This window comes from Mauremys mutica, chromosome 10 (assembly GCF_020497125.1).
Source record: "Mauremys mutica isolate MM-2020 ecotype Southern chromosome 10, ASM2049712v1, whole genome shotgun sequence".
In the NCBI taxonomy this organism is placed as follows: domain Eukaryota; kingdom Metazoa; phylum Chordata; order Testudines; family Geoemydidae; genus Mauremys; species Mauremys mutica.
In genome coordinates, this window is record NC_059081.1 from 20,397,419 (window position 1) to 20,420,123 (window position 22,705).

Below are 22,705 nucleotides of genomic sequence, written 5' to 3' on the forward strand. Positions count from 1 at the left end.
CTACCAGTAGCATTACAATTCAGCTTCACCCAGCTGAGACATCGTCAGCCTCCTGGAGGAGATGCCTATTCTTGAGGGCCTTTGTACTTTCAAAACCAGCTCAGTGTCATGCTATCTTCCTCAAATGTTAGAGCTCCTTTTCTGCATCCACTCACTTGGTATACTGAGTTTCCCGACACACAACTCTCTGCTTGCTTTGAGGCAGAGGAAGCATAGCACTTACCAGTTTTTCAGCACTAATGCAGACAAACCTGTGGCATGATCTGCTCCTTCCAGAACACTGGTATCACATTCATGTAGCCCAGTGCTGTATGGTTACAAATTCCTAGGGTACATGTGAGCTCAGGGTCTGGATGCTGGTGTTTCAAGGGTCCTGACACAATCTGCCACTACTTTATTTGCATAGCATCTGCTTATAGAAGTATCTCAATGATCACAGGCCAGTTGAATCAGCTACCCTCACTACACAACCACAGGGAAGTATTGCAGTGCTTTGGGAATCTCTCAGATTGCTGTCCAAGGTTAGAGGGAGAAAGTGAAGAAGAAGAAATAAAAAGATTGTATGAAAGCTGAAGTACATGTGTTTGAATGCTATTTCTCTCCTTACAGGGGTCTTTGGAGAGTTTCAAAACAACTGGGGGCAAACATTTAGAGTACCTAACGCACATCATAATGCACACTCTGTAACTGCGTTTTGTTAGCATCAACTGGAACTATGTGCATGTACTGAAAAGGGAATAGACAAAATTGACTTCTTCCCTCTGTGAAAAAATATTTTGATGTCCTTTTCTTTTTTAATATACCAAGAGAGGTGTGATAGATTTCATGCTACCTTCAGATGTCAGTGTCAGATTAGGATGTGATGACAGAGGACATAAGGCATTGCTGGACAGCAAAATGTCTTTGGCCGCAAGCAAGCCCGTCCTCGTTAATTTTATCTCAGCCCCATCTCCCTGATTTGTCACTGGCTCTGAATGCTTCAATCCCCTCTCTCCATAAAAATGTCTAGCTGTCTCTTAAATTCATTTATGCCATTGGCTTTTACGACCTTACTTGATAACTTACTCTGTGTATTTTCCATCCTGAGTAAAATGGCTCTGCTTGAATGGATTCCCTTGTTGCTCTTAATTTCCTAATTTTTAGGCTATGTGGCTGTGTGCCCTGGTTATTAAATTCCTCACCAATGTGAGAATTTTATTTAATGTGTTCTTTATTTTGATTCACTGGTTACAGACTACACTTTTTCTTCAGGATAAATGGCATTTTTAATTTACGGAAAGACCTATAAAATGTGAATTCCTGTGGCCAGACCATGAGCCCGTTTTCAGATTGTTATGCCAACTAGAAGTTACAAGTGGTTATAGAGAAACCCTCACTTTTTACATCTATGAGTCTATAGCTGCTACTCATGACCTAGTTTGGAGGTGGATCAGCTGAGAACCAGCACTGACTCAAACTCTCTGGTATCACTTTCTCCCTTGCACTTTTCTGTTCCCCTTCTTCTTCTATGCATTATATAGTCATTCATTTCCCCTTTCTCCTTTCATTTCAATTGTCAACCTTCTAGCATGTCAATTAGGCTGTACGAAGGTGTTTCTTATACATCATAGTATATATAGACTTTCATATATCTATGCGAAGATTATAAACTCCCCAGGATTGTCTTGATATATGTGCTTACCACAATGTTGCTTCTTAAGAAATAATAAACAATTATAAGAATAAGATGCTTGCTCATTCATCTGTACCGTTAATAACTAAGCTTGTATTATTTGTCAAACTATTTTTGTACATTTCCTGTGTAAAGTTCCTATGTAAACACATAATAGTCCAGCCCTTCTTCAAAGAGTCTTGTTAATAAATTCCATGTTCTGCTCATTCTGGTTTCACTGTTCTTTATTATTGCTTATATATTCCCACTACTTTCACAGATTCCAGTTATGTTGGTAAGATAGGTCATGTCCAGATCCCTTTATATTCCCTCAAGAAAACAATAACGAGATCATCTACCAGTTTCCTTTTTTTTTTTCAGGCTAAACATGTAAAATGTTTTAAGCCTTTGCATCATATGACAGTTTACAGTATAAATCTACTTTCTTGCCCTTCTCTGAATTGTTCTGAAACTTGCCTAAACAACCACAACTGTACATAGTAGTCTAGCTTTTATATCGTATTACTTTTGAGCTTAATCTATTATTTTAAACTTATGGTTTCTCCAATTTAGGCCAAATCCTGATAGATGCTGCATACCTGCAGCTTTCACGTGGCGAACTGCTCCAGTCTGGTAAGGCTGCTTTGCACTGCTCCAGCTTGAAAATTCTGTTGGGCTGAGAATTCCCGCTGTCTAGGGCAATGCTAGCTAACATAGAGCTGCGACAAAGGCTCCTTGGCCATCTAAGGAATGTAGAGAGTGTGGCCAGGGAAAATGGGGAATTTCCACACTTCTGCAATTCCTGCTGTGGAACAGCACCTAGGCCCATAAGCACTTGCTCTAAAGTGCACCTCAGGATCAGACCATCATGCAGTGGCCCTAAGATATTGGCCGAGAAAAGTGGATTAAAGATAATTTAACCCTCTCCCTTCAAAGTGCACAGAGCAGGGAGCCAAGGCTCTGGCTTCTAAGGAAGTTTGAATAAATACATAGCAAACATTTCAGGATTTGAGCTATGAACTCTTGGGTGAAAGAATGTGTCCTTTTTTAAAGGACATATCTGTAAAGCACCAGGCCCGTCAATGGTGTTATAGTAGTAATAATAATAATAATTTGTATATTTGCTGTCATCTGTGTGTTAGTGATGAAATGAATCTTCCTTCTTTTGACTGCTTTCATTGTAAGCATCATACCCTTAATTTCCACATCTCTGAATGCTGTAGATAACATTCTTAGAAAATGTAAACAGAGGTTAATATGCTGCATTTGGTTTTAATTTCTCCCACAAATATTACTGAGCCTGCGTATTCAGTTGTGCTCTTTGAAAGAAAGAGAAATAAGCAGGAGGCCATTTACAATGGATGTGAAAATTATCACATTTTGATTTGCATTTTTGGTGGGGATACGATAGTAATAAGCAGATAAATAACAGAAAGTGGCAGAGTTAACATAAAGGAACCAAGACCAGGAGCAGCCACACCACTGCAATAGGTCAAGCAGTTGCAGGATAGACATTGGTGAAGCTTCAGATTCAGTATTATGGCAAGAATGGACATGCATTAAGTATCATTTTGGAACATTTGTTCCTAGTTGTGATTTCGTATATGCTCTGCAGGTGCTTTGTTGGGATGCAGTAGCCCTCCTTTGTACAATTGGTGTTCATATAAAACAGAGATTCTCAACAGAAAAAGTTCATTTAATACACAAAGCATCATAGACAAATTTTAATGTTGGCAGACTGGCACTAACTAAAAGTGATAACCATTAGGAAAATTGCAGTTGTTGGCTTGATTTATTCAGGTCTGGCTGGAATCTCCTTTTTGAACACACAAACACAAACTACATTTTCCAGCCTTCCGCCAAAGCATTTCTGAGAATCTGATCATGGAATTGAACCCTAGTGGCATTCATTTAAAAATGTTACGTTTGCATTAATTTGCCTTGCACATTTAAAGTGTTGACAACAAAAGGGATAATAGTATTACAGAGGCATAAGTAGCAACTCCATAGTTAAGAGCAAGTCTACATTTTCATTCAAAGCCATGCAGCATTGTCTACCTCCACCAACATTTGATTGCAGGAACTGATTTGTTTGCACACTGAGACACTTAAAAGAGCAGATGAAAATAATTCATTGCTGAGAATTTAGTGCCAGATTAAAGCTGTTACTCTAAAATCTATGCTACTTAATCAAAAAAGGAGTTAGGTGCCCTTTTGTGCCGTACCTCTAAGGATGTCTACCCTGAAATTAGGCACCCATGGCTGGCTCGTGCTAGCTGACTCAGGATCCTGGCGCTTGGGCTAATGGGCTGCTTAACTGGAGTGTAGCTGTCGGGCTTGGGCTGCTGCCTGGGCTCTGGGACCCACCCACATTACAGGGTCTTAGAGCCTAGGCTCTAGCCTGAGCCCAAACATCTACACTGCAGTTAAATAGCCCCATAGCCTGAGCCCTGCGATGCTGAGGCAGCTGGCCTAGGCCAGCCACCGGTGCCTAATTCCAGAATAGGCATCCTTAGAGGTCTGGCAGAAACCTCAAAGCCTAGGGGAAGGGGTGGGGCAAAGGTGGCTTTAAACCACTTTTGCACCCTCCTGTTTTCGTCTTGCTGCACAAGCCAAAATTGCCCTGGCACAATTCAGGTATCCCTGGAGCCCAACTGAAGCTGACTGCAGGTGGTGGTGCTAGCCTGAGCTGCTGTGGTGCTAGGGGGTGTGACCCTAGTCCCTCAAGCTCTTGGCCTTACCCATGGCCCTGGCATAGCACCTATGCCAGGGTTTACAGGAAGGTGGGCAAGGGACCTCAGAGGGCAGACACAGGGTGGCTGAAACAATGCCTACAGCAGGGTAATCCTACCAGCCAGCTCCAGGACTTTAATAATTGCTGCATAAAGAAATATGATTCTGGAGGAATATAAAAGTTAGCCAGGATTAGAGAATGAACAGAGGGTACCCAGAGCAGAACTGGGGAAAAAATGGGAACTGGAGAGGAGAAGATAGCAGGGAGGGAGGAGGTAGCAGAGAAGGACCTGGCAGAGAGAAGGTAATTTAAACCAGGGGAATGGGAAAGGGGGGAGAGAGCTCAGACCCGAAGCAAAAGCATTGTTATTGAGCATCAACTTTGATGGACTATTTTTCAGTTTATCAAGAGCTCCACAAATTAGACCAGAGAACAGTAGGAGCCAGATTTTAGGAGGGGTTCTTCACTCCTCAGGTCCCCATTGCAAAGCCAGCATGGTCTGGCCACTACCCCTCCTTCCAAAAACGTCTCCTCTCCATTGAAAGGGGTTGAGGGTATCATAGAACTGGCTTTACACAACCAGGAATCCCACTGTGGAATAGCACAAACATCATTTAGTGCGTCTGTGGACCTGCACCAGGATTTTGCCCATTATATTTTGCCCTTTTTCTTGAAGATGCTGACAAATAATTTAACTGTCGCCGTTTCACTGACATGGGGAGTGGTAGCATGGGTAAATGTCATCTTGTGGTTCAATCACACTTATTTTTTATGTTTATGCTCCTTGAATGGACTTCCTGATTTTGCTTAAGTATGTTGCAGCTCTTCCTCTGCGGGTTTTGCTGAGACACAGCATTTTAATGTCATGCTTTTTATGTGGGGGTGGAGATTTAATAATTTGTCCATAACTGTGCCTGAAATGTCTCCTGTGGTAAAAAGGTGATAAGTAAATAGGTCTGTTGCCTTTAGCAAAGGGGTCAGTGTTCTCTTGTAATGTACCACTGTTCATGAGCACTCTATCTTCTGGATTGTTGATCCCCTCTGTGTGGTGGAAAAACCGAAGCACAAAATAAGGAAATAGTACACTTTCTGATCAGGCAATATTTGTTATACTCGACCATGACCCATTATGGAATATAGACTGAAATTGTTTCTTTACATTATAAAAATCTCTGATGAAAGAAATTAAAAATCTCAACTAAAATGTTAAGATTTTCCCAAAGTTTGGGCAATCAAAACAGGAAACAGAAAGGCTGACAATTTTTAGTGTGTGTGTGTGTGTGTGTGTGTGTGCATGTGTGTAACAAATTTTCCCTCTGTATCTACTCTAGGACATGTTTATCACCCAGTGCACATGCGCACACACACACACAAAACCCTTTTGTAATAGTAACAAAGAGCTGTGTTGTACTGTAATCAGAATAAGTTATGCTGCTATCAGACAAACTTGTGCAATGATCACATAAACTAAGATGGTTAAAATCAAGGAAGTGCTTGTATAGGAGACTTTATAAGGAATACCTCTAATAGGTATTGCAGAAAATAGCATTTATAGCTCAATGGTTTGAGCATTGGCCTACTAAACCCAGGGTTGTGAGTTTAGTCCTTAAGGGGGCCATTTAGGGCATTGGGGTAAAAATCTGTCTGGGGGTTGGTCCTGCTTTGAGCAGGGGTTGGGCTAGGTGACCCCCTTCTAAACCCTATGATTCTATATTACAGTAAGAAGCTCTTTTTCAAGACAAATCTGTATCAGTGCCGTAGCATGGAGCTAGAGGGCACTGTGTAGCTGTATTTCAACACAACTAGTTTTGGTCATAGTTTGGAAGTGCAGAAGGACTGCAAAAAAGTGCAGAAGCGCAAAAACAAACAAAAATGCAGAGAAAGGAAAACAACTAAACTGCTTCAGAACTTTCCAAAAGGTTTGTTTCTGCTTTCGATATAACCAGGTAAAGAGAGTCAAGCAGATTCTTATTTTTCCTGAACTGATTTCCTCATTAGGACCAAATCTGTTTCTTGCACCATTTTGAGCAGCTTTCCCCACTCTGGTTACCAGTACTTTTGCCTAGAAATAGAAAATGCTTTCACTGTTAAGAGAAATTTTCCTGTTTGAAACCATAATGGGCCCCAAAATGATAAACCTTCTAAAAGAGAAACTTCTCATCTTAATCCATCTTTTCTCTGCATATAATACATGAAATATTTATAGAAACAAGGGGACCTCTTATCTCTCCAGTAGTTCAAACCCTGGTATTGGAAGCAGGTATAGGTTAAGATTAAATGAGAGCAAAATCTATGAAAACTTCAATTCCCACTTTCTTCCCAAATTCAGCCCTTTGTACAGACTGTTTCTCCCTCAAATATGAAGACTTCCTCCTGTAATGCTGTACACAGACTTTCACTCTCACCTCTCTTGAGCAAATTCTTTTTCCCAAAACAGTCATCTAAATCACTCGATAAAATGTAATAGAGAATGGTGGTCTTTCTCTACGTTTTTTTAACCAACTCTTGGAATTCTATAGCAGGGATATGATTTTCTACTAAAGTATTGATTGCTCCTCAAAACAACAGCAGCAACACCAACGAGAAACGACCCAGCCTGCAGAAAAATGTTGTATTTTAAATTTGATGGAACTCTTTCACAAATGGTGTTGTGCAGACCCAACACTGGTGCCTGGTTTCTCCCTTTTCTTTGTGCCTTCCAGGCCACCGCACTTGGATGCTAGGGACCCAGAAAGGTGCTAGGAACCTACATCATGTTGCTGAGCCTTACCTCCCATTCAAGTTAATCACCCGTGAGGGTGCTTCACACCTTCTAGAATGATGCATTTAATCTGTCCCTTTGTGGGAGATTGAGCTGTTGTGTCATTGGGGTCCACAAACAGAAATAAGCCTGGCTAATGTATGTGAGCTGGCTAATTCCTATATTAGTTCACTACCAGTTTCTTCCCAAAAGACCCAATGGACAACACAAGCACTCTCTATTTCCACCCCATTACTGACCATCTTAGCTTAGCGCTCCCAGCGCTGGGGCACTGTTTACACTGGCGCTTTACAGCACTGTACCTTGCTGCGCTCAGGGGTGTGTTTTTTCACACCTCTGAGCGAGAAAGTTGCAGCGCTGTAAAGCACCAGTGTAGCCAAGGCCTGAGATACTAAACATTCTCCTGCTCTGGAAAAGGGACTTTCACACCATAACACTTAGGAGGAAGCAACAGAATGCAATTAAGAACAGATTACATAATCTTCTAAAAAATAAATCAGGCTTCCAATAAATTAAAAAAAACAATAAAATACTCTTCTTCCAATAGTGTCAGACAAACAATAAATTTACAAAACGAATTGATTCTATACAAGACAAGCTAATGAGTGCCATTCGGGTCACATCTTCAAATTGCAAATAAACGTTAGCATTTATCAACCTAACATGTTACTCAATAAATCTTCTGCACCGCTGTTCATATTTATCTGCTGTGTCATTTCATATTCTTTTCTGATTTAGCAAGCCATTTCTTCCTGTGCCTGACCCCATGTAATAGAAAACTATGGAAGATAGACAGTGGCTAATTCAAGAATGGTATAATTTAGAGCTAAACAGAGCTGGAGACTGGTGTTGAAATGCTCCACTCTGATCTTTCAATGTGTCCCATGAAGAGATTCTCCTCTGCAGATAATAGAAACTGTTGAGATAAAGGTTATATTTAAGGACATTTAAAATGTAAATAATATAATAAAACAACTTCTAGCACAGGTGTTATTCTGACAATGACTGTCATCTGTGAAATGGAGTATTTATGTGGGCAATTACAAAAATAAAAAAATCCTACCTGCCTCAATTGACCAAAATAAATGCACCTTCAAGTGTACGTTTAAACCTATTGAATATATGATTTTGGTATTCCTATTACCAGACAAGGTTGGAATGTGGAAAAGCAGAGTTGAAAACTAAAATGAGACAAAATTTTTGACCCTTATACAAATGGTTTGGTTCCAGTTTCTTTATTGGAAAGAGGTGTGGGGAAGTTCTTATTTTGTTCAAATTTGTACAACCATCCTCACTGAAGGCAGCATGGGCATGACTCTGGCCCCAACACATAAGCCTCTGGCCTAAACAGACCACTTACATACTTGCCTTACATGGCAACATGACATAAATAAAATACGTTTTTCTGACATTTAATCCCACTCTAGGGTTGAATTAGTATGAGTCAGATTTTTAACCATAGATACATAAGAGCTTGACAAACAACCAGTTTAACACTCTCAATTAGGACTCCTTCCTATGACAATCTTTATACATATATATCTTATATTACATTTAAAAAGATACATTAAAAGAATGTTACGGTTGCTCCCAGCCTCTCCCCTGCTCCTATGCATGGGCAGTGGGTGAAGCTTCCCCTTGGGGAGCTTAGTCCCTGCCCTACCTCTTCTGGCCAAGGCCCTGCTCCGCTCTCTGCTGTCAGCCCCCATTCCCATGGCCCCAGCCGGAGCGTGGTGGGGTGGGACGGGGATGGTCATTGGATCCATGTAGAGGGGCTGAGAGCTCAGCCCCAGCCAGGACCATGGCGCCACCACATTCCACCCCTTCCCCCATGGCCCCACCCCCATTCTGCCCCATTCTGGTCCTGCCCCCGTTCTGCCACTTCCCCCACAGCCTGGCCCTCGTTCTGCCACCACTCCACCTCTTCCCTCCAAAGCCCCACCCCCACTCACTCCTTTCCGCCCTCCACCCCCCCCCCGGCTGTGTCCCTAAGACTGGAAAAGCTCTCTAGCCTCTATGCCATGGGAGATTTTTCCATGGGTCCCAAATTGGCCAGGGTCCCTGGGCACGGACCCCGTGGGCCCATGCCATAATCTGCCATTGCCTCATCCCTGCAGTGGCAAGGGGGTTGGGGAGGCTTCTGCCCTCTCCCTGCTGCTATCACCCTTGACTCCTACATATTGTGCCACATCACCAGCTCCTGACCTATCAGATCATCTAAATACCTAGAGGAAACCTGCTTCAGTACAGAAATAAAACTAACTCCAACCACACACCCCTAGTTGTCACCTACCACCCCACACTGGAACCTATGCAGGGTATCATCAAACAGCTACAACCCATACTTGATGGGGATCCCATCCTGAAAGAAATCTTTCCTGAATCGCCTCTTCTGGCCTTCAAACAACCCCCCAATCTCTCCAAGCTCATCATCAGAAGCAACCTTCCCACATACCAGAACACATCAACTCAAACCGATACCAGACCCTGTCAGAACAATGTATGCAAAATCTGTAGACATCTCTCCACTGCTATGATGATCAACACCCCTCATAATACACCTTTCAACATCCATTGGTCCTACACCTGCTGATCATCATGTGGTGTACCTCTTCCAGTGCACTGAATGCCCCAATAACAAATATGTGGGTGAAACAAGACAATCACTACGCTCTTGAATAAACGCGCACAGGAAAATGATAAAAGACCCATGACTGAACACTTCACAAAGCAATCTCTCTATATGTGACTCTCAGTCCTCATCCTCAAAGGATGCCTTCACATATCAAAAGATGAGCCTGGGACAGGTACTTAAATGCATAACTTTGTTAGACACTAAGAATCATGGACTGACTACAGAAACTAGATTTATGGCTCATTCTATAACCCAATAACAACCGCTCCCCCTCCCATCTGCCTTTCCTCCCCTCCCTTCCTTTCCCCCTATGACTGGCAGGGTGTTAATGGGCCACTTTACCCTGAACGGTTCCTTGAAATATGTGTTAACTACTTATACTAAACAATCTATTCTACTTTGTATTTAGCTGTGACACTTTCCAGATCTGAAGAAGAGCTCTGTGTAAGCTTGAAAGTTTCTCTCTCTTTCCAACAGAAGTTAGTCCAATAAAATATATTACCTCATACATCTTGTCTGTCTAACATGAATTTTTGTGCTCATGTTTATTTCCAGCCTAGCTTAACTAAGAATAGTGAAAAAAAGTCATTGCCGGATTTTTGAAATGCTCATTTTAATTGTAATTTCAATCATACTGGTACCAATGACAGCAGCATATCTAAGTTGCTATATGCTGTGTACATTTGAGAAGAGAACTTTTCACTTGGATTTTGTTACTCATGCATGTTATTGTCTGCCTATATGGGTTAATAAACATAGTTACAAGAATGCTATAGTTAGAATTGAATAATTTAAAAATATCTTATAAATAATATATATAGTGTTGATGGCATAGAAGTCATAATACATCAACCACCACTACAAATTAGGGCTGTCAAGTGATAAAAATATTCATGATTAATAAATTTAATTGCGATTAATTGTGCTGTTAAACAACAATAGAATACATTTATTTTAAATATTTTTGGATGTTTGCTACATTTTCAAATATATTAATTTAAATTACAACACAAAATACAAAGGGTACAGTGCTCACTTTATATTTATTTTTTATTACAAATATTTGCACTATAAAAACAAAAAAATGTATTTTTCAATTCACCTCATACAAGTACTGTAATGCACTCTCTTTATCATGAAAATTGAACTTTACAAATGTAGAATTATGTAAAAAAAATAAAAACTGCATTAAAAAAATAAAACAATGTAAAACTTTAGAGTCCACTCAGTCCTACTTTTGGTTAGCCAATCACGCAGACAAACAAGGTTGGTTACAATTTGCAGGAGATAATGCTGTTTCTTGTTTATAATGTCACCTGAAAGTGAGAACAGTCATTCTCAAGGCATTCTCATGGTTGTAGCTGGCACTGCAAGATATTTATGTGCCAGCTGCACTAAAGATTCATATGTCCCTTCATGCTTCAACCACCATTCCGGAGGAGGATGGGTTCTGCTTTATAATGATCCAAAGCAGTGCTGACTGACGCATGTTCACTTTCATCATCTGAGTCAGATGCCACCAGCAGAAGGTTGATTTTCTTATTTGGTGGTTTGGGTTCTGTAGTTTCCGCATCAGAGTGTTGCTCTTTTTAGACTCCTAAAAGCATTCTCCACACCTCGTCCCTCTCAGATTTTTTGATGGCACTTCAGATTCTTAAACCTTGGGTCAAGTGCTGTAGCTATTTTTAGAAATCTCACATCGGTACCTTTGCGTTTTGTCAAATCTGCAGTGAAAGTGTTCTTAAAAAGAACATGTGCTGGGTCATCAACCTAGACTGCTATAACATGAAATATATGCAGAATGTAGGTAAAACAGAGCACAAGACATACAATTCTTCCCCAAGGAGTACAGTCACAAATTTAATTGATGCATTATTTTTTTAATGAGCATCGTAAGCGTGGAAGCATGTCCTCTGGATGGGTGGCCGAAGCATGGAAAGGGCATACGAATGTTTAGCATATCTGGCATGTAAATACTTTGCAACGCTGGCTAAAAAAGTGCTATGCGAACGTCTGTTCTCACTTTCAGGTGACATTGTAAATAAGAAGCAGGCAGCAGTATTTCCCATCGATGTAAACAAACTTGTTTGTCTTAGCAATTGGCAGAATAAGAAGTAGGATTGAGTGGACTTGTAGGTTCTAAAGTTTTACACTGTTTTGTTTTTGTGTGCAGTTATGTGGCCAACAAAAATCTGCATTTGTAAGTTACACTTTCATGATAAAGAGATTGCACTTCAGTACTTATATGAGGTGAATTGAAAAATAGTATTTCTTTGTTTATCATTTTTACAGCGCATATATTTGTAATAAAAATCATATAAAGTGAGCACTGTGTACTTTATTTTCTGTGTTGTGTATATATAGTAAAACAATACTGTATGTAACGTATTCTGATATGTTTTTATATCACTACATCCACAAAGGGACTTAGGCGCAGTATTGCAATGAATAATGTTTAGGTGCCCTTCCAACGGAATCCAAGTTAGGCACCCAGGCTGCCTATACCGCACATGGAGAGAGTGAGGCACCTAAGAATTGGATCCAGAAAAGCCTGCAATCTGAGTTGGCGGCGGTGCCTAAAATAGCCAATAGGAAATGCTGAGAGAAGGGGTGTGGCCTAAATCCATTTCCTCAAAGGGACTTAGGCACTTAAGTTCAGGTCAGAGGAAGACACCTAACTTCTCTTGGGATTCACAGCTGTGTATCTCCTCCCGAAATTAGAAGCCTAAACCTTTTCTTGCAAAGGTTTGAGGAGCAGAAGAAGGCTCTCTTATTACCTTTATCCCCAAACCCAGTATTTTTTAAATTACATGATTGCGTATTTATTTACATGAATTTTCATAAACATGCAAAATTTACATAAGATATATTTAGGTCCTGCAGAATTTTATTTTTATTTTTTTTCTAATTTCAACAATTAATATTCATTTCTATTTTAAATTATTTTTCTATTCTGATTTACTTTTAGATTTTTTTTGGATTTTAACTTTTTATTTTTACAGTTGCTGAAAACTAAGGAGGGGCAGGGTTGAGGTTAGGTTTAAGACAGTGCAAATAGCAGGGATGCAGGGGACTCCCAACATGACTGAGAGAGCCAACACACTGGGGTGCAAGGTGCCATGGAGGTTACGGTTGTGGCCCCGCATAGCAGAGACCTCCCCAGACAGGACTGTGAGGAGGAAGAGGATGAGCCTAGTTTTTGAATGGCTCTGTCCTAGGCAGGAGCCATTCAGGCATGTGGTGGCCTCCCCAGCTGCCGGGAGCTTGTCCTCTTCATTCTGTTTGCAGACCTGGCCAGGGGCCTCTGCTACACTGGGCCAGGACTGCAACCTTCCCCACAGCTTGTGTCTGCAGGGATTGGATGTCACCAGCCCTGTGTCAGTGGAGGGGGCCTTCTGCAGCTCTGCTCTTATGGGAGCTGCTCAGCTGTGTCAAGTCGTAGGTGGCTTTGCATATGCCTGTTAGCATAAACATAGGCACCTAGTGGACTTTACCTGTAGAAACTTGGGCACTGAGGGAATTTAGGCACCTATAGGCAGAGCTGAGTGGTGGTTTTGTGAATGCCAGTGATACCTACATATTGGATTTAGGTACCTAAGTGGGTAGTTAGGCAACTATGTCTGCCTTGTGAATCTAACCCAAGCAGTCTGTTTTCTCAAGGCATATGCACTTTGGCCAACTTTTAAAACTATCTCAATAAACTTTTAGTAGAGTGCTCAGGGAATTAAACACACATGCACCATTAACAATAATGGGAGTCATGTACATACTGCTATTGTCACTACATTTACAAATTACCTCCAACGCTTTATATTCTAAACCAAATGCATTAAGTGCAACATTTGCGAGAATACACTTCAGTCCCTTTCATTCACACTTATGTTCTGGTCCCTGAACAGACAGAGTATTCTGACTGTGTCAGTCTTCGCTGCTAAATTGGATACAAACTTACCGAGATAATTATTCACACCGAGTGCTTATTGTGCATCTTTCTTATTACTATGTGTGGGCAGATTTTGCACAGCTCGTATTTTGTTCACATCAGATTGTGTGAAAGCAACCGATTACCTTTCCTCCCATACAATCACATTATCAGCACAACCCACTTTCTTTCCCTGTTATTCTTTAGAGACCTGTCAGGAAACATTTCAGAAGAGACCTGTCAGGAAAAAGGGCTCTAAAAATCATTAAATAACATTTCCCATTATCCAGGTTCAGTTACCACTGTCTAGCATTGTACAATAACAAACGCCCAGTATTTCCGTTCACTCTGGGAAACAGGAGAAACAACAGTAATTTGTTATGTTGCCATTCAAATCTTTAAATTGAACTGGGTTAAATTCTGCCCTCAGTCATACAGGTATGACACTACTGGAGTCAATGGGCTTGTACAGGAGTAAATAATGAGGGTAGAATTTGGCCCTAGAATTACAGATACAGCTGCTGCTGCTTTGTTTTTGTTTTTGGTTTGTTTTATTTTTAAACTGTTGTATTAGTTCTCTTTTACCTTCCTTTAAAAGAACATTGTCTTTTTTTTGGCTTTTTAAAAATCATTCTTTGCATCTTTACACAGCTCCATGTTGGAAAATGGGGTGTAACAGATTTTCATGTTGTCTTAAATCCACATGTGTCCAAAGAGGTCCCAGCAGGGGGTTTGGATAGTTGGGTGCAGGCAATTCTCTTTTAGCAATACCCTGAGTCTCCCTAATCCCAAATGGCAAACGGTTCCCCCAAATAATATTGCTGAGTATCAACATCGTCTTCTGCAGGAAAATTCTGGTGAGTCTGCAGAGGGATGATTACATGAACAGTAGTATTCCTACCCAGCCACAGTTCTGAAGCCATGGAACCGGGAGGTTGGGATTTCATGGGGTCAGAAAGAAAGGAGGGAAAAATTCCATCATGGTTTAGCAACTCCCAATTTCTACGTTACCAGTCTTTTACCAGAGAGGCATGTTTTCTGTTACTTGGGGCTATGACCTTACTCTGATGAAGAGAAGCCTAATAAGCTCCTCTGGGCCTATTTAACATTATTGAGGTGCACCTGCAATGCTTGTTCTGTCTGGAGATGGGGTGGGGGGAGAGCTTAAAAAGGAAACCCTGCCACAAGAAGGGGTGGAGAACAGGAATAAGGCTGCCTTGCCTCAGACAGCTGAGACAGGGCTGCTGAGCGGGAGAGAGTAACAGGCCTCACTGCTCTAAAAGCTGCATGATCCAGCCTCATATCAGTATGCCCCCAGAGGAGGGAATGAAGGTAGACCTCCATTTTAGACTAAGCCCAAAGGGCTGACCCAGGGAGACTGCCTGATATCCAAGTCACCCTTGCCTCTCTGTTTTCCTACGGACTCCCTTCTTTCATAAGGGAAGAAGGAGGGGAGAGGACTTTTTGTTTGTTTGCTTGAAGAACCTCCCACTTGGTTGTCTGCCAGGGTTTGGGGAGAAAGACATTATCAAGGACTAGAAGCAGGGACCCAAGGGAGCCCCTGGACCCCACAGACCTGTTGTCCTTTATTTAAGCCCAGCTCACATCCTGTTCCACTGCATCACTCTCTCTACTACTGGATCACTGCACCATTCTCTCTACCACTGGATAGCCTTTTTTTCTTTTCATGTATAGTTATGCACAAGTTATTTGGATCATTACAATCATTAGGAAATGTGATAGTAGCATTGACACAAATTACAGTTTAATTACTGGTGTTGCTCTGTATTTATTACTTAGTAACTAGGTCCCAGATTTGAAAAGTTATTTATGCATGGCTCTGCTCAGCATTGCAAGGCCTACATGATTTAGCTGGCGAGGTTCCATTTTAAATAACTTATTTGTAGACACTTAAGAGCCTAAGTCCTATTTACTTTCAGTGAGACTTAGGTTCTTACATACCTAATTCACTTTTGAAAATGGGACTTAGCCATCTAAATAGAATAGCAATGCCTAAAAACTTTTGAAAATCTGGGCATAAGTAAATAATTCATTACAATCTCAATTTCCAGTCAGTGTAATATTTTATGATATCTAAAAATTAACCTTTGTTATTAATGTAGCTTTCAAATAAATTAGGTGTGAAACTTGGTGAATATTAGTTCAATTTTCACCTTGTAAGAGGTCCATATTTTATCTTTATAAAGACAGACGCATCTAAAACAGTCACTTATTTAAGTATATGTCAATCTGAATGTCCAAATATGAGATTTCAGTTCTTTGCCCATAACTGAGAATTTGGCTTCCTGTGGAATCTGAATTGCCGTGTATTTAATAATTGCACAATTTTTTATTTTGGTTTCCTCTGAGTGATTGGAGAAGGGTGGCTTGGAGCAGGTCTACGCTTAAAAACAAATGCACTGGCACAGCTGCAGCACTTAAGTGAAGACACTCCCACACTGATGGCAGAGTTTCTCCTGTTGGCATAGTTAATCCACCCCACCCGAGAGGTGGTAGCGATGTCAGTGGGAGAAGCTCTCCCCTCAGCATAGTGCTGTCTACGCAGGGGGGGTCAGGTTGGCATAACTACATTGCTCAGGGGGATGGATTTTTCACACCTCTGAGTGATGTTGTTTTTACCAATATAGGTTTGTAGTGTAGACTTGGCCTTGGATCCTGTAAGAATTTAAGAGGTTTGATAGCAAAGGGCTCATTATATTGGTTTATTTTAATTTTGGTAGCAATACAAATATTAAACTCAATAGCACCTTCCATCCATGGTCCTCAAAGTCTGCTACAAACATAAACAAGTTAATGGTTATAATATCTCTGATGTACATAAGTATTACTATCCCCATTTTAAAGATGGGGAATCAGAGGCACAGAAAGGATAAGCAATTTGTCCAGAGTAAGAGAATTGGCCTCTTGAGAACTCAGGAATAGACTGTAGATTTCCTGACTCTCAGATAAAAGTAGCAGATCCTCCTCCTCCTTTTACAGGTTTTGCTGCCCGAGGTGCTGATAATTTTAATTTGCTTGATGTTTCCAATGGAAAGGCTTGCCAATCAAGCATTCATTTCTGGGATTTTATGTGGTTTCATTTGTGTTAGTGAATGTTGCTCTGGAGCTGCAATTTCTTATAAATGTTTTTGAGGAAATTCTTCAGATTGATATTGTTCCACAGTGTCTCTTTGGAAATGTAATTGCTAACAATTTTTCCTACCATGTAATTTCTTGCTTTATTTGAAAAGCAGAATTTCTGAGCAGCTAACATGTTTATTTGCATATGCACATTCTATAGCTCAAAACAACAATTCCGTTCCCTCATTATGGGTTCAAATTTTTCAAGGGCTTTCTAGTGCTTTGTTCTCACCATGCCTTCAATAGCACTAAACTTATGTATATGTCTCTGAGTTATCTTGTTGGCCCAAAAACTGTTTAAGCCAAGCACCCTTCCTTTCATTAGTTTGGTAACACTTCTTGAAAAATCATACAGATAAATAATATTATTTTCCATTTTACTTTGAGATAGAATTTGTCCTCTCGCTCTCACTTGTGCAATTCTGCTGATTTCAGTGGGATTTCATATTTGTACGACAGCAGAATACAATGAGACTCTTGATTATATCCTTCCCCTGGCATTTCTTGAGAGAAGGAGGGGAAGGATTTACACACACAACTCCAGGAGAGGGTTCCTGGCTGAGAATCCCAAGAAGAGATAGGAGCCTTTCTCCAGCCCAGACTTAGGGCTTATCTACACTGGCACTTTACAGCGCTGCAACTTTCTCATTCAGGGGTGTGAAAAAACACACCCCGAGCGCTGTAAGTTTCAGTGCTGTAAAGTGCCAGTGTAGACAGTGCAGCAGCGCTGGGAGCCATGCTTCCAGCGCTGGCAGCTATTCCCCTCATGGGGCTATGTGGCTTGTGCCGCAGCTACACAAGCCACATGCTTAAGACTTTTTCTGGGATAAGGCTTAAGCCACACCCATCTCCTCAGCATTTCCCATTACCTAACTTAGGCAGCTCCCAACTCAGCATTCTGTTTTATCTGGATCCCATTCTTAGGCACCTGTATCATTACGACTAGAACTGAAGTTAGAGGGCCAATGTTCCTCTGCAGGATTGTTATTGACGAGACACTGGAAAGGCAGGAAGTTAGGCTGGAAGGAACTTCGTCATAGGGCAGAGCAGTCCACAGGGTTTCATAAAATTTCACTTGTTCAACATAAACTGCATTCAGCATCACATTTCATAAATGAAACAGCATCTCTCTCTCCCCATGTATTGTACAGGAAGCCTAGGTGCCTAATACAGAGCTAATAAATCCACTGGGTGGCAGGCATCTAAAAGTTATGCATTAAAATGCTGTGTTGCAGCAGCTAATTCCCTTTATAGAACTAGCAACTTGCAGGAAAAAAATCACACTTTCATTGAATTAGCTGTTTTCTGCCTAACTAAAGGAATAGTATAAAACCAAGAGTTTTATCACTCAGATCTCTCAACTATCTTTAAACTATTTTCTTTATGAGTAAGTTTACTGGTAAAGTATTTCTCCCCATCCCTATCATAAAATGTTGTATTTTTTTTTGGCTTGGGGGGAAGGTTGACATGATTTTTTTTAAATAAAGACCATGAACTTTCCACTGCTCTAGGATTTTTCACTGATTGTTTCAATTCTTATTGCGTCCAGTTCACATTTCTCACCACCTCCAGTAAATAGGAACATGAGACTTTCAATTACTTTTACTAATACAAAGTTTCTTTCTCCTCTGTTTTTAGTCCCACGCAGATGGTGCCATCTTTTGAGTAATCACCTCTCCTGACAGACCAAAAGTATTGGTCTTCATCTTCAAGGATTAAATAGAACTATTCCCCTTGGCTTTGCATTCTTCATTCTTCTTTTGAACATGTATTCTATAAACCTGCATGCGTACTATATTTTTTATTCTAAAATATTTGGCACTTTTTTCAGAAAACAGAATGTCCACAAGTTGTTTTCCATGCAAATAAGAGTATCATTATTTCCTTTTTATTCCTGAGAAGCAGCATATGAAAAGATAACAAAGCTTCTTTTACGTCTAGATAATTACATAAATAATCTAGTTTCATCTTACATCAAAGGCAGACCAATTACCGAGTTGTAACAACAGACACAACCTACATAAATAAAGAAGATTTTAATTACTACTATGATTTATGAGATAAAGGTAAAATTACAACTTCTGGTCTTTGACAATATGGGAATTATATCTAGTCTTGTACTATAATGTTGGTGAGGCTATAGTAAGGTTCCTGTTATGGTATTTCTTATATTGCTTGTCTCTGTGGATTTTTAGTCTATTCCTTTTGAGCCAGGCAGTCTCTTTTGTTCAGTTTAAGTAAGGACTAGAATAGAGAGGGATCACTTGATCATTACCTGTTAGGTTCACTCCCTCTGGGGCACCTGGCATTGGCCACTGTCGGTAGACAGATACTGGGCTAGATGGACCTTTGGTCTGACCCAGTACGGCTGTTCTTATGTTCTTATCTTCTAAAAATGTCAAATAGTACAGTTCAACCTACATAAACAAAGAACGGGCTGTCCATGCTTGACTGTATAGTCTCATGCAGTTTGAAAATACATGAATTGTCATTGTTCCTCATGACTGTTACTATCTGAGACACAACATTTTCTGGCAGTTATATTCTCAGGGCAACACAGGTATGAGCAAGCAGCTTTTGCCCCTCTACCCACTGTCAAGTGTACCAGAACTAAAGGCTATATCTAGCTCATATTCTGTACTCTGAGGAAAACACTCATATGAAACATGAGTGAAAGTGGAACAGTAACAAATCTAAGCTCTCTGGATCTCTGAGATATTGACATACACATCTAATAAATTCTTTAAAGAATTTCTAGATACGGTTAAATGAAAAAAAAAATCACCTCACTGCTGATGTAGGGAATCAAAAACTGTACATTAATTGCTGATGCAGTCATTTTATTAACTCTCCTTTAAAATTTGATAAAGTCAAATGTTTAACTAATTATGGCCCCAACATGAAATAGAGGAAGGAAATGTCTCAATGTTATAAACTGGCACATTTTGTTTACCTGTGGAAAGATTACCACATTTTTACAATGAAAACAGTTTGAGATTATGCCTGATAATTTGTAATTAACTCCACAGGGTCTTGAGGTCTAATTAATTAATGTTTGCAAAGCACTTTGCGATCTTTGGATGAAAACTACGGTACTATAAAAATGCTAAGTGTTGTTGTTATTGTTGTTATCCTTACGGCTATTCTACAACCCAAATCCAACTATGTGGAAAAAAATAGCTCTATTGCAAACAGGACTAAATTACTGACGAATTATCTCTGCAGCAGGAATTTTGATGTGCTTATTTTCTGGATTTTGAATGTAATTTCTTATATGAGTAAACAGAAGACATAAGCAGTGTTTTGAAGATTTATATTAATGTACTTTAAATCCTACATCTTCAGACAAGCAGGTAACAAATATACACATCAATAGTTATGCATTTTATAGTTCCTGTTATAAACAATAAACTTAGCTAATGGCAATTTTCACATTTTCTCCAAAAGACAAAGATTGTTAAATAAATGTTTTAAAAACTTTTCCTCACTTAGGGATATATTTGTAGCTGGGCCTCCACTTGTTCACGTACACAAGTGCAGCTAAACCAGAGCGCCTCGCGTAGCTGCTGCTGCTCTTTTTCATTAGTTGTCCCCCAAACTCATGTAGGCTCTGGATTTAGTAGCTCCTCCCCTTCGGCTGTGGGAGGGGCCTTTGGATGTGGGCAGGCTCACTGCATTTTTCACCATATCTCCTGATATACACTCACCCTGCCTGTGGCCCCATGAAATCATGAGACCTCCTTGTCAGCCTACTGCTGGTGCTGGCCAAGGTGGCTGTCCACCATACCAAGAGGAGGATGTTGGAGGGGGACGTGCTCTGCAATTGTGGGGCCTATTTCCGCTTATCTCTCAGGTCACATATATGGGCAGAGTTTCTTGGGCCATGTCCATTGGTTCCTTGGACATCTTTGAGGAGCAGTGGGCGCTTTCTGGGGTTCTCTTCTCTGTGTCCCCCTCTGTCTCCCTGATTTTGACACTGTGACCCTCACTCCCATCCCTGTTTTATCATTTGTTGCCCCCCCCCCCCGAATTACTTGAGCCTAAGATTTAGTCACTCCTTCCCTTAGGCACAGATGCTCAATAGGTGCCCCTCCAGCAGATACTCTGGCACTAGCTCAATACCCTGAGCCTGCCATGGGCAATGTTCCCTCTAATTTTTTCCATCCATGTATGGAATAAATTTTGTTATGCGCACCGAGGTATGTGCAGATGTGCGCCACCAGTAGAAACAAAAAACCTAGATATAATATATATTTTTTAAAAGTTAAATGGGGATAATTTCTCCAGCCAGGACAGGTTAGGGCATTATAGAACTCACTACTTAAAGAATTAAATTTAAGTGTAAGAGAAATAAAAATTATGAAATGCATAGACCAGTCAAAACACTAAAATAATACACTTGGAAAGAATAAAATTACAGAGAACATATGTGCATTGCAGGAACTAGCAAGAAGTAACCACAACAATAATACAAGTATGTGTTGGGAGGTGTGTGACACGAAGCAGTATGTGTGTGTGCATGAAACTGTGTGTGTGACAGTATGTTACAGAGACAGGGTGTGTGTGACACAAAGACTGTGTATGACAGTGTGTGTGACACAGCCTGCATGAGACAATGTGTGTGACTGCATGTGTGTGGGACACAGTGGGTGACACAGAGACTCTGTGTGTGTGTGTGTGTGTGTGTTAGTGTTACACAGAGACAGTGTGTGTGCTGGCTGCTGGGAAAGTTTCTGATAGCCGCCCTTCGCTGTCTCTTTAAGACACTCACTGAATGTTCTCCTGCTCTGTCCGGAGCCCTGTTGTCTCCCCTCCCCCGCTCTGTGGAGATGGGGTACATGGGGAGGGGAGAGAGAATCACAGAGACGGTGTGAGCTGGCTGCTGGCTGGGAAATCTCAGAAACAGTGCACTGTCTCTTTAAGAAAGTCACTCACCCTTCCCTACAGCAGCCTCCTGAGCCAGGCTGAGTCCCCTGCCTCTTCCCTGTTTTTCGGAGATGGGGCACAGGGGCAGAGGGGGACACCCTGACATCAGCACCCTCCTCCCCCACCCCACGCGCTCTGCACAGCCAGAAGGAGGGTCCCAGGAGCAACAGCAGGACAGAGCAACATGGGGGGAGGGGCACCTGGACCAATGCTGCCAGCTGTGCACGCTCTCCTAATCAGCTGGGTGACATGTAAATCTCTCCTGCGTAGCCGCTCAAGTGCACAGCTTTCAGGGAACACAGGCCCTGGGTACCCTGGCCTGATCTGCCTCCAGAAGAAAATCCTGGAGTTCTGGCCAGGGCTGCATTGGGGTCCTGAGTCTTCCCCTAGAATAGGGGGGACAGGACCTGCTCAGGTCCACATCTTCCACCTTCCGGCCCTGCAGAGACTCATTTACGGTGCAGGTAGTCTGGCGTGGAGCATGCTGGTGCATGCTTTCTGTGATGGAATCCCCAGGGTAGAACCTGGAACTGGGGTACCACTGTGCCCCTTAACTCTCCAGCCTGAGCTGTCTCTCACCATGCTTTGCTAGTGACAAGCAACAACCCCTCCAGGTGCTGTGATCACTCAGCACAACAGCATGTGGAGCCCTACACCCAGCTAGATTTCATGAATGCTCCCAGAGCCACTCACGAATCTCTCAGAGAAAGGCACCAACCAATTCCCCTCAGCTCCCCAGCCTTGCACCCCAGAGCTGTACCGCCTTGCCCTGATCAGAAGCCTGACCAGTGTAGATTTATTACCCAGTCCATCCCTCCCTCAATATGAAGAGGACATACACAAGCCTTTGTAAACTGAGCTGAGATCTTCCAAGCACTTCAACCAAAACATAGTATTTTAGGTAAAATATTAAACAGATTTATTAACTATAGAAA